We start from the raw sequence: 9,641 nt of genomic DNA, 5'->3' as shown, positions 1-9,641 counted from the left end.
AAACGTGGCTCAAGGATGGCCAAGACTGGGAACTCAACATCCAGGGGTATTCGATATTCAGGAAAGATAGGCAAAAAGGAAAGGGAGGTGGGGTAGCATTACTGGTTAAAGAAGGGATTAATACAATTGTAATTAAGGATATTAGCTCTGATGATGTGGAATCTGTATGGGTCGAATTGAGAAATACTAAGGGGAAAAAAACATTAGTGGGAGTGGTATATAGACCTCCCAACAGTAAGGCGGAGGTTGGGGATGGCATTAAAAGGGAAATTAAAGAAGCGTGCAATAAGGGCACAGCAGTCATCATGGGTGACTTTAATCTAGATATAGATTGGGCCAACCAAATTAGTAACAATACTGTGGAGGAGGAATTCCTGGAGTGTTTACGGGATGGTTTCCTGGACCAATATGTTGAGGAACCAACCAGAGATCAGGCCATCTTAGACTGGGTATTATGTAACGACAAAGGATTAATTAGCAATCTTGTTGTACGAGGCCCCTTGGGTCGGAGCGATTGTAATATGATCGAATTCTTAATTAAGATGGAGAATGAAGTAGTTGACTCAGAGACTAGGGTCCTCAATTTAAATAAAGGAAACTACGATGGTCTGGGGAGCGAGTTGGGTAGGATTGATTGGGGAATGGCACTCAAAGGGTTGATGGTGGATAGGCAATGGCAAACATTCAAAGACCGAATGGATGAGCTACAGAATTTGTTCATCCCAGTTTGGCATAAAAATAAAACAAAAAAGGTGACTCAACCGTGGCTAACAAGGGAAATTAGGGATAGCATAAGATCCAAGGAGATGACATATAAATTGGCCAGAAAAAGCAATAATCCTGAGGATTGGGAGCAGTTTAGGATTCAACAAAGGAGGACAAAGGGATTAATTAAGAAAGGGAAAATAGAATATGAGAGTAAGCTTTCAGGGAACATAAAAACTGACTGTAAAAGCTTTTATAGATATGTGAAGAGAAAAAGATTGGTGAAGTCAAGCGTAGATCCCTTACAGTCAGAATCAGGGGAAACAAAGAAATGGCAGACCAATTAAATTCATACTTTAGTTCTGTCTTCACAAAGGAGGACACAAATAACCTCCCAGAGATGCCGGGGAACATAGGGCCTGATGAAAGGGTGGAACTGAAAGAAATCAGTATTTGTAGGGAAATGGTGTTAGGAAAACTGATGGGACTAAAGGCCGATAAATCCCCAGGGCCTGATAATCTACATCCCAGGGTACTTAAGGAAGTGGCCCTAGAAATAGTAGATGCATTGCTGGTCATCTTCCATCATTCGATAGACTCTGGAACAGTACCCATGGATTGGAGGGTAGCTAATGTCACCCCACTATTCAAAAAAGGTGGTCAAGAGAAAGCGGGGAATTATAGACCGGTAAGCCTGACATCGGTAGTGGGGAAAATGCTAGAATCTATTATAAAAGATGTAATGGCAGAGCACTTGGTAAGCAGTGACAGGATCGGACAAAGTCAACATGGATTTACAAAAGGTAAATCATGCTTGACTAATCTACTGGAATTTTTTGAGGATGTAACTGGTAAAATAGATAAGGGAGAACCAGTGGATGTGGTGTATTTGGACTTTCAGAAGGCTTTCGATAAGGTCCCACATAAGAGATTAGCGTGCAAAATTAAGGCACATGGGATTGGGGACAAGGTATTGACTTGGATAGAGAACTGGTTGGCGGACAGAAAGCAAAGAGTTGGAATAAACGGGTCGTTTTCCGAGTGGCAGGCAGTGACTTGTGGGGTACCGCAAGGATCGGTCCTAGGACCCCAGCTGTTCATAATATATATTAATGATCTGGACGAGGGAATTGGATGTAATATCTCCAAATTTGCAGACGACACAAAGCTGGGTGGGAGGGTAAGCTGTGAGGAGGATGTTGTGAAACTCCAGTATGATTTGGACAGATTGGGTGATTGGGCAGAAACATGGCAAATGCACTATAATGTGGATAAATGTGAGGTTATCCACTTTGGTGGCAAAAACAGGAAGGCAGATTATTATTTGAATGGCAATAGATTGGGAGAAGGGGAAGTGCAAAGAGACCTGGGTGTTCTTGTGCACCAGTCGCTGAAGGTAAGCATGCAGGTGCAGCAGGCGGTTAAGAAGGCAAATGGTATGTTGGCCTTCGTAGCAAGAGGGTTCGAGTACAGGAACAAGGATGTCTTGCTACAGTTGTACAGGGCCTTGGTGAGACCGCACCTTGAGTACTGTGTGCAGTTTTGGTCGCCTTACCTGAGGAAGGACGTGCTTGCCATGGAAGGAGTGCAGCGAAGATTCACCAGGCTGATACCTGGGATGGCAGGAATGACGTATGAGGAGAGATTGTGTCGATTGGGCTTATACTCACTGGAGTTTAGAAGATTGAGAGGGGATCTCATCGAAACTTATAAAATTCTGTCAGGCCTGGACAGACTAGATGCAGGAAGGATGTTTCTGATGGCCGGGGAGTCCAGAACCAGGGGTCATAGTCTAAGGATAAGGGGTAAGCCATTTAGGACTGAAATGAGGAGGAATTTCTTCACCCAGAGAGTGGTGAACCTGTGGAATTCTCTGCCACAGAGGGCGGTGGAGGCCAGTTCATTAAATATATTCAAAAAAGTGTTGGATATATTTCTTAAGGCTAAAGGGATCAAGGGATATGGGGAGAAGGCAGGGACAGGGTACTGAATTTGGATGATCAGCCATGATCTCATTGAATGGCGGAGCGGGCTCGAAGGGCCGAATGGCCTACTCCTGCTCCTATCTTCTATGTTTCTATGTTTATTTATTCACACTATAGTTCAAAATTCGAGTGTGCATAGAAGAACATTTGGCAATAAATTCAAAGAACTCTCAGCAATAAATATGCCTGCAACTTATTAATTAAAACTTACATAAAAGTACCCCCTTAACAATTCAAACGTACATAAAAGTACCCCTTTAACAACATCTAAGCTTACGTCTGACTTTCATACATACTCCTTTATCTCTGGGTGATCAGTCCAGGGAAATTGTAAGTCGCAACATAGACTGGCCAGCTTTCTCAGCTCATTCTTCCTCCTACTATGTCTTCTAGGCTTCTTCGGTATCTTGAAAAAACTCCTGCTCCTGGGTTATTTCTGTGAAAAGGCCTCTTCTATTGTAAATTACTCTCTGCCTCTCTCTGATAGGTCAGTTTCACTTCAAACCTTCCCTGATTGGAGTTCCTTCAGCATGACACGTCCCTGTTCCTGTGAGATGTATGGGTGCGGGACTTCCTTGTCAATCATGTCCTTCCTTCTTGTCCATGTGGCCTCTCAAACAAAGAACGCATACTGACCACCAGGCAAAAGATCCTCTTCTGACTTCTGCCATTTTGTCTCTTCACAAACAAAGAACACATGCTGATTTCCAACATTTTGAATCCATCCGTTATCATCTTACAATTCATTTGCAATTTCGATCTCCACACGGTAGCAGCGGTTTTATTACACTTTTCAGAATCTTACAATTCTGAGGGGGAAGAGTGAACAGCCAGAGGTCATGGTCCATATTGGTATCAACGACATAGGTAGAAAGAGGGATGAGGTCCTGCAGGCAGATTTCAGGGAGCTAGGAAATAGATTAAAAAGCAGGACCTCAAAGGTAGTAATCTCTAGATTACTCCCGGTGCCACGAGCTAGTGAATATAGAAATAGAAGGTTAGCACAGATGAATGTGGCTGGAGAGATTGTGCAGGAGGGAGGAGATTCCTGGGACATTAGGACCGGTTCTGGGGGAGGTGGGACCGGTACATGCCAGACGGGTTGCACCTCAACAGAGCCGGTACCAATATTCTCACGGGGGGGAGGGGGTGGGGGGGGGAGTTGCTAATGCTGTTGGAGGGCTGTTAAACTAATTTGGCAGGAGGATGGGCACCAGATTGTAGCATTAGAAAGGAGAAACAAAGGGTAGAAAGGAGAAACAAAGGGCACAAAGGATTGGGAGAGATAGATAGCACTAGAGTTAGAAATAATAAGGTATTAGGTGAGGTCAGACTAAGAGAGATTACAAGAAGGTCTAAAATAGGTTTACAGTGCATGTGTGTAAACGCATGAAGCGTGGTAAATAAGGTTGGTGAGCTGCAGGCGCAAATAGCCACATGGGAATATGATGTCATCGCGATAACAGAGACCTGGCTCAAAAAAGGGCAGGATTGGGTATTAAATATTCCTGGATGTAAGTTGTTCAGGAAAGATAGGGAAGGAAAGAGAGGAGGTGGGGTGGCAGTATTGGTTAAGGAGAATGTTACAGTGCTGGAGGGAGAGGATGTCCTGGAGGGGTCAAGGACAGAATCTATTTGGTTAGAGTTAACAAACAATAGATGTGCGATTACACTACTAGGTGTATTCTATAGGCCATCAATTAGTGGGAAGGGTATAAAGGAGCAAATTTGCAGAGAAATTACAGAGAGGTGCAAGAGCTATAGAGTAGTGATAATGGGGGCCTTCAACTATCCTAATATAGACTGGGATAATAATAGTGTAAAGGGCAGAGAGGGGGAGGAATTTCTGAAGTGTGAGCAGGAGAATGTTCTTGATGAGTACGTTTCCGGCCCAACGAGGAAGGAGGCATTGCTGGATCTGGTTCTGGTGAATGAGGTGGGGCAAGTGGAGCAAGTGTCAGTAGGGGAACATTTAGGGAACAGTGATCATAGTGTTGGTGAAAAATAGATTCACTCGAGTCTGTCTTAAAGTAAAAGTACACAGTTTATTAACAGAACGTTCTGGGAGAAGAGCCATAGACCCCGCGGTCTAGTGAGCACCTTCTCACCGTTACAGTGATATCGAACTTCTTTTATACAGGCAAAACACTACACACAAATGTGTTCACCCAATTATGTTCCCCCAGCAACAATTCTCTTGTCCTCATCCAATCACGTTCCCCCAGCAACAAGGTATTGAAACTTCTTTTATACATTATAGCAAAATATTACACACAGATGTCTTCAACCAATCACGCTCCCCCAGCAACAACTCCCCTGTCCTCACAGGAATGATATGGAACCTTCTAGAACTTTGGGCGGTTTTTAATAGTTAATTACAAAATGGGCAGTTTTGCAGCTACCAATTACCGTAACTCATCAATACACACAATTTTGATTCATCTACTTTGCATTATAGAATAGTAGAATTACATTAATACATCCAAAGGGCTTCCAGCAAATAGTTTGCAGAAGGCTACATCACTGAATAATTGTGAAATATTTAGTGTTTCCCACATTCAATAACTGTTCAACAATAATGTCAAGCACAATGGTTTTAATGGGAGCAGACACAAACAGTTAATTCCTGCCCCGTCTTAAGCTGAGTTTGTTTTGGCTTGTGCCATTGTTTCTTATTTACAAGTTCACTTCTTACAATACATTCTTTAATTTTTTATGTTGCTGCTTTAAGCTATATAATTTTCACCCTAACAATAGTATCATAAGGTTTAGATTAGCTATCGAAAAGGACAGGGAGCAATCCAGACTAAAAATACTTAATTCACGGAAGGCCAATTTCAGTGGGTTGAGAATGGATCTGGCCCAGGTAAAATGGAATCAAAGATTGGCAGGCAAAACTGTAATTGCACAATGGGCTGCCTTTAAAGAGCAGATTGTTCAGGTGCAGTCGAGGTACATTCCTACGAGCGGAAAGGGTAGGGCAACTAAAGTCAGAGCTCCCTGGATGACAAAAGAGATAGAGAGTAAGATGAAGCAGAAAAAGCGCGCATATGACAGATGTCAGGTTGAGAATACAAGTGAGAATCAGGCTGAATATAGAAAGTTCAGGGGGGAAGTGAAAAAGAAAATAAGAGGATAAAAGAGAGAGTATGAGAATAGATTGGCAGCTAACATAAAAGGGAATCGTTGAAGGTGGCAAGGCACGTGAATGCAAAAGACAAGGCTGAAGCGTTTGCAACCATCTTCAGCCAGAAGTGTCGAGTGGATGATCCATATCGGCCTACTCATGAGGTCCCCACCGTCACAGAAGGCAGTCTTCAATTTGATTCACTCCACGTGATATCAAGAAACGGCTGAGCGCACTGGATACAGCAAAGGCTATGGGCCCCGACAACATCCCGGCTATCGTGCTGAAGACTTGTGCTCCAGAACTAGCCGCGCCTCTAGCCAAGTTGTTCCAGTACAGCTACAACACTGGCATCTATCCGACAATGTGGAAAACTGCCCAGGTATGTCCTGTCCACAAAAAGCAGGACAAATCCAATCCAGCCAATTAACGTCCCATCAGTCTACTCTTAATCATAAGAAAAGTGATGGAAGGTGTCATCGACAGTGCTATCAAACGGCACTTACTCACCAATAACCTGCTCACTGATGCCCAGTTTGGGTTCCGCCAAGACCACTCGGCTCCTGGCCTCAATACAGCCTTGGTCCAAACATGGACAAAGGAACTGAATTCCAGAGTTGAGGTGAGAATGACTGCCCTTGACATCAAGGCAGCCTTTGACCGAGTGTGGCATCAAGGAGCCTTAGGAAAACTGAAGTCAATGGGAATCGGGGAAAATGCTCCACTGGCTGGAGCCATATCTAGCACAATGGAAGATGGTTGTGGTGGTTGAAGGTCAATCATCACAGCCCCAGGACATTGCTGCAGGAGTTCCTCAGGGCAGTGTCCCAGGCCCAACCATCTTCAGCTGCTTCATCAATGACCTTCCCTCCAACATAAGGTCAGAAATAGGGATGTTTGCTGATGACTGCACAGTGTTTAGCACCATTTGCAACTCCATAGATAATGAAGCAGTCCATGCCCGCATGCAACAAGACCTGGATGACGTTCAGGCTTGGGCTGATAAGTGGCAGGTAACATTCGCGCCTTAGAAGTGCCAGGCAATGACCATCTCCAACAAGCGAGTGTCTAACCACTGCCCCTTGACATTCAACGGCATTACCATCGTCGAATCCCCCACCAACAACATCCTGGGGGTCACCATTGACCAGAAACTTAACTGGACCAGCCACATAAATACTGTGGCAACAAGAGCAGGTCAGAGGCTCGGTATTCTGTGGCGAGTGTCTCACCTCCTGACTCCCCAAAGCCTTTCCACCATCTACAAGGCACAAGTAAAGAGTGTGATGGAATACTCTCCACTTGCCTGGATGAGTGCAGCTCCAACAACACTCAAGAAGCTCAACACCATTCAAGACAAAGCACCCCGCTTGATTGGCACCCCATCCACCACTTTAAACATTCACTCCCTCCACCACCAGCGTACCGTGGCTGCAGTGTGTACCATCTACAAGATGCACTGCAGCAACTCGCCAAGGCTTCTTCGGCAGCACCTCTCAAACCCGCGACCTCTTCCACCTAGAAGGACAATGGCAGCAGGCACATGGGAACACCACCACATCCAAGTTCCCCTCCAAGTCACACACCATTCTGACTTAGAAGTATATCACTGTTCCTTCATCGTCGCTGGGTCAAAATTCTGGAACTCCCTACCTAACAGCACTGTGGGAGTACCTTCACCACACGGACTGCAGTGGTTCAAAAGGCGGCTCACCACCACCTTCTCAAGGGCAATTAGGGATGGGCAATAAATGCTGGCCTTGCCAGCAAAGCCCACATCCCATAGACGAATAAAAAAAAAGGTTGAGAAAGTGGTTAAAAAGCATACGGGTTCCTGGGCTTCATAAATAGAGGCATAGAGTACAAAAGCAAGGAAGTTATGATGAACCTTTATAAAACACTGGTTCAGCCTCAACTGGAGTATTGTGTCCAATTCTGGGCACCGCACTTTAGGAAGGATGTGAAGGCCTTAGAGAGGGTGCAGAAAAGACTTACAAGAATTGTTCCAGGGATGAGGGACTTCAGTTACGTGGATAGACGAGAGAAGCTGGGGTTGTTCTCTTCAGAGCCGAGAAAGTTGAGAGGAGATTTGATAGAGGTGTTCAAAATCGTGAGGGATCTAGACAGAGTAGATAGAGAGAAACTGTTCCCATTGGCAGAAGGGTTGAAAACCAGAGGACACAGATTTAAGGTGATTGGCAAAAGAACCAAAGGCGACATGAGGAAAAAGTTTTTTACGCAGCGAATGGTTAGGATCTGGAATGCACTGCCTGAAAGGGTGGGGGAGGCAGACTCAATCGTGGCTTTCAAAAGGGAATTGGATAAGTACCTGAAGGAAAAATAATTGCAAGGCTACGGGGAAAGGGCGGGGGAGTGGGACTAGCTGAAGTGCTCTTGCAGAGAGCCGGCACGGGCCGAATGGCCTCCTTCTGCGCTGTGATCGTTCTATGATTCTATAACTTCTTTGGGACAAATACAGTGAGCTTCTTTTAATTAAATGAGGATTTCTTAATTTTGAAGTCTTCTCATCTGCCGCATTAAATTGGTTGTTCAACTCTGAACAATCAATATATCAGCTTGAGGGTTTGGCCGCCTCTATCCGTGGAAAGGAAAGAGACAAATATTCATTCCAGTATCTGGGAATATCAGGAAAAGTAACCCTTAGGCTTAAAGCCCTTCCTCTTATATTGACTTGGGCACTTTGCTCCTTATGGTAAAGTGTCAGGGCAACTGATCCGCAAACTCATGAAGCTACCTTAGCACTTGCTTGGAATCTTTCCAGCTTCCTTCCATAATCAAAACCTATCGCCTGTGTGCCTGCCTTCCAATACATTTGGTTTCACACAGCATCGCCTCGGAACAAAACTTCTGAATTATATCCCTCGCTCTGCAAGGCTGAATCTATTGAATGAATAAAGATTTTAGAAAGATGAGAAGTGAGCTAGCTGGGGTGAGGTGGAAAGAGAAATTAGCACATTGAGTTCCATCTGCCACTTTTTTGCCCATTCCCCCAGCTTATCAAAATCCCCTTGCAACTTCATTTGGTCCTTAGAATTATTTGTTATGCCTCCTATTTTAGTATCGTCTGAAAATTTGGACACAGTTCATTTTAGCTCAATATACAAATCATTGATAGCCACAGTGAAGGGAAGCAGTCCAGAAACAGAACCCTATGGGACACTGCGACCAATTTCTAGCCACTCTGAGAAACTGCCCCTAACTCCTGCATATTAGGAATGTACGAACAGGAGCATTCCATTCAGCCCCTCGAGCCTGTTCTGCCATTCAATGAAATCATGGCTGATCTGTATCTTAACTCCATCCACCTGCCTTGGCTCCACATCCTTTTATACCCTTGGCTAGCAAAAAACATCGTTCTCAGATTTAAAATTATTAATTGAGTAGCATCTACTGCTTTTTGTGGGTGAGAGTTCCACACTTCTACCACCCTTTGCGTGAGAAAGTCTTTCCTAACTTCTTTCCCGAATGGCCCGGCTTTGAATTTAAAGTTATATCCGCTTGTCCTACACTCCCCCACCAGTGGAAAAAGCTTTCTCTCCATATACCCTATAAATTTCTTTGAAAATCCTAAAAAATTCTCAATCAAATCACCTTCTCTAGTTCATGGAATATAAGCCTAGTATATAAGAACATAAGAAATAGTAGCAGGAGTAGGCCATTTGGCCCTTCGTGCCTGCTCTGCCATTCAATAAGATCATGGCTGATCTTTTACCTCATCTCCACTTTCCTGCACTATCCCCATATCCCTTGATTTCTGTAATATCCAAAAATCTATCGCTCTCTGTTTTGAATATACTCAATGA

The sequence above is a fragment of the Somniosus microcephalus genome, chromosome 3 (genome assembly GCF_052327205.1).
Source record: "Somniosus microcephalus isolate GS21.2 chromosome 3, FLI_Smic_1.0, whole genome shotgun sequence".
NCBI lineage: Eukaryota > Metazoa > Chordata > Chondrichthyes > Squaliformes > Somniosidae > Somniosus > Somniosus microcephalus.
This window is presented reverse-complemented; position numbering follows the sequence as displayed.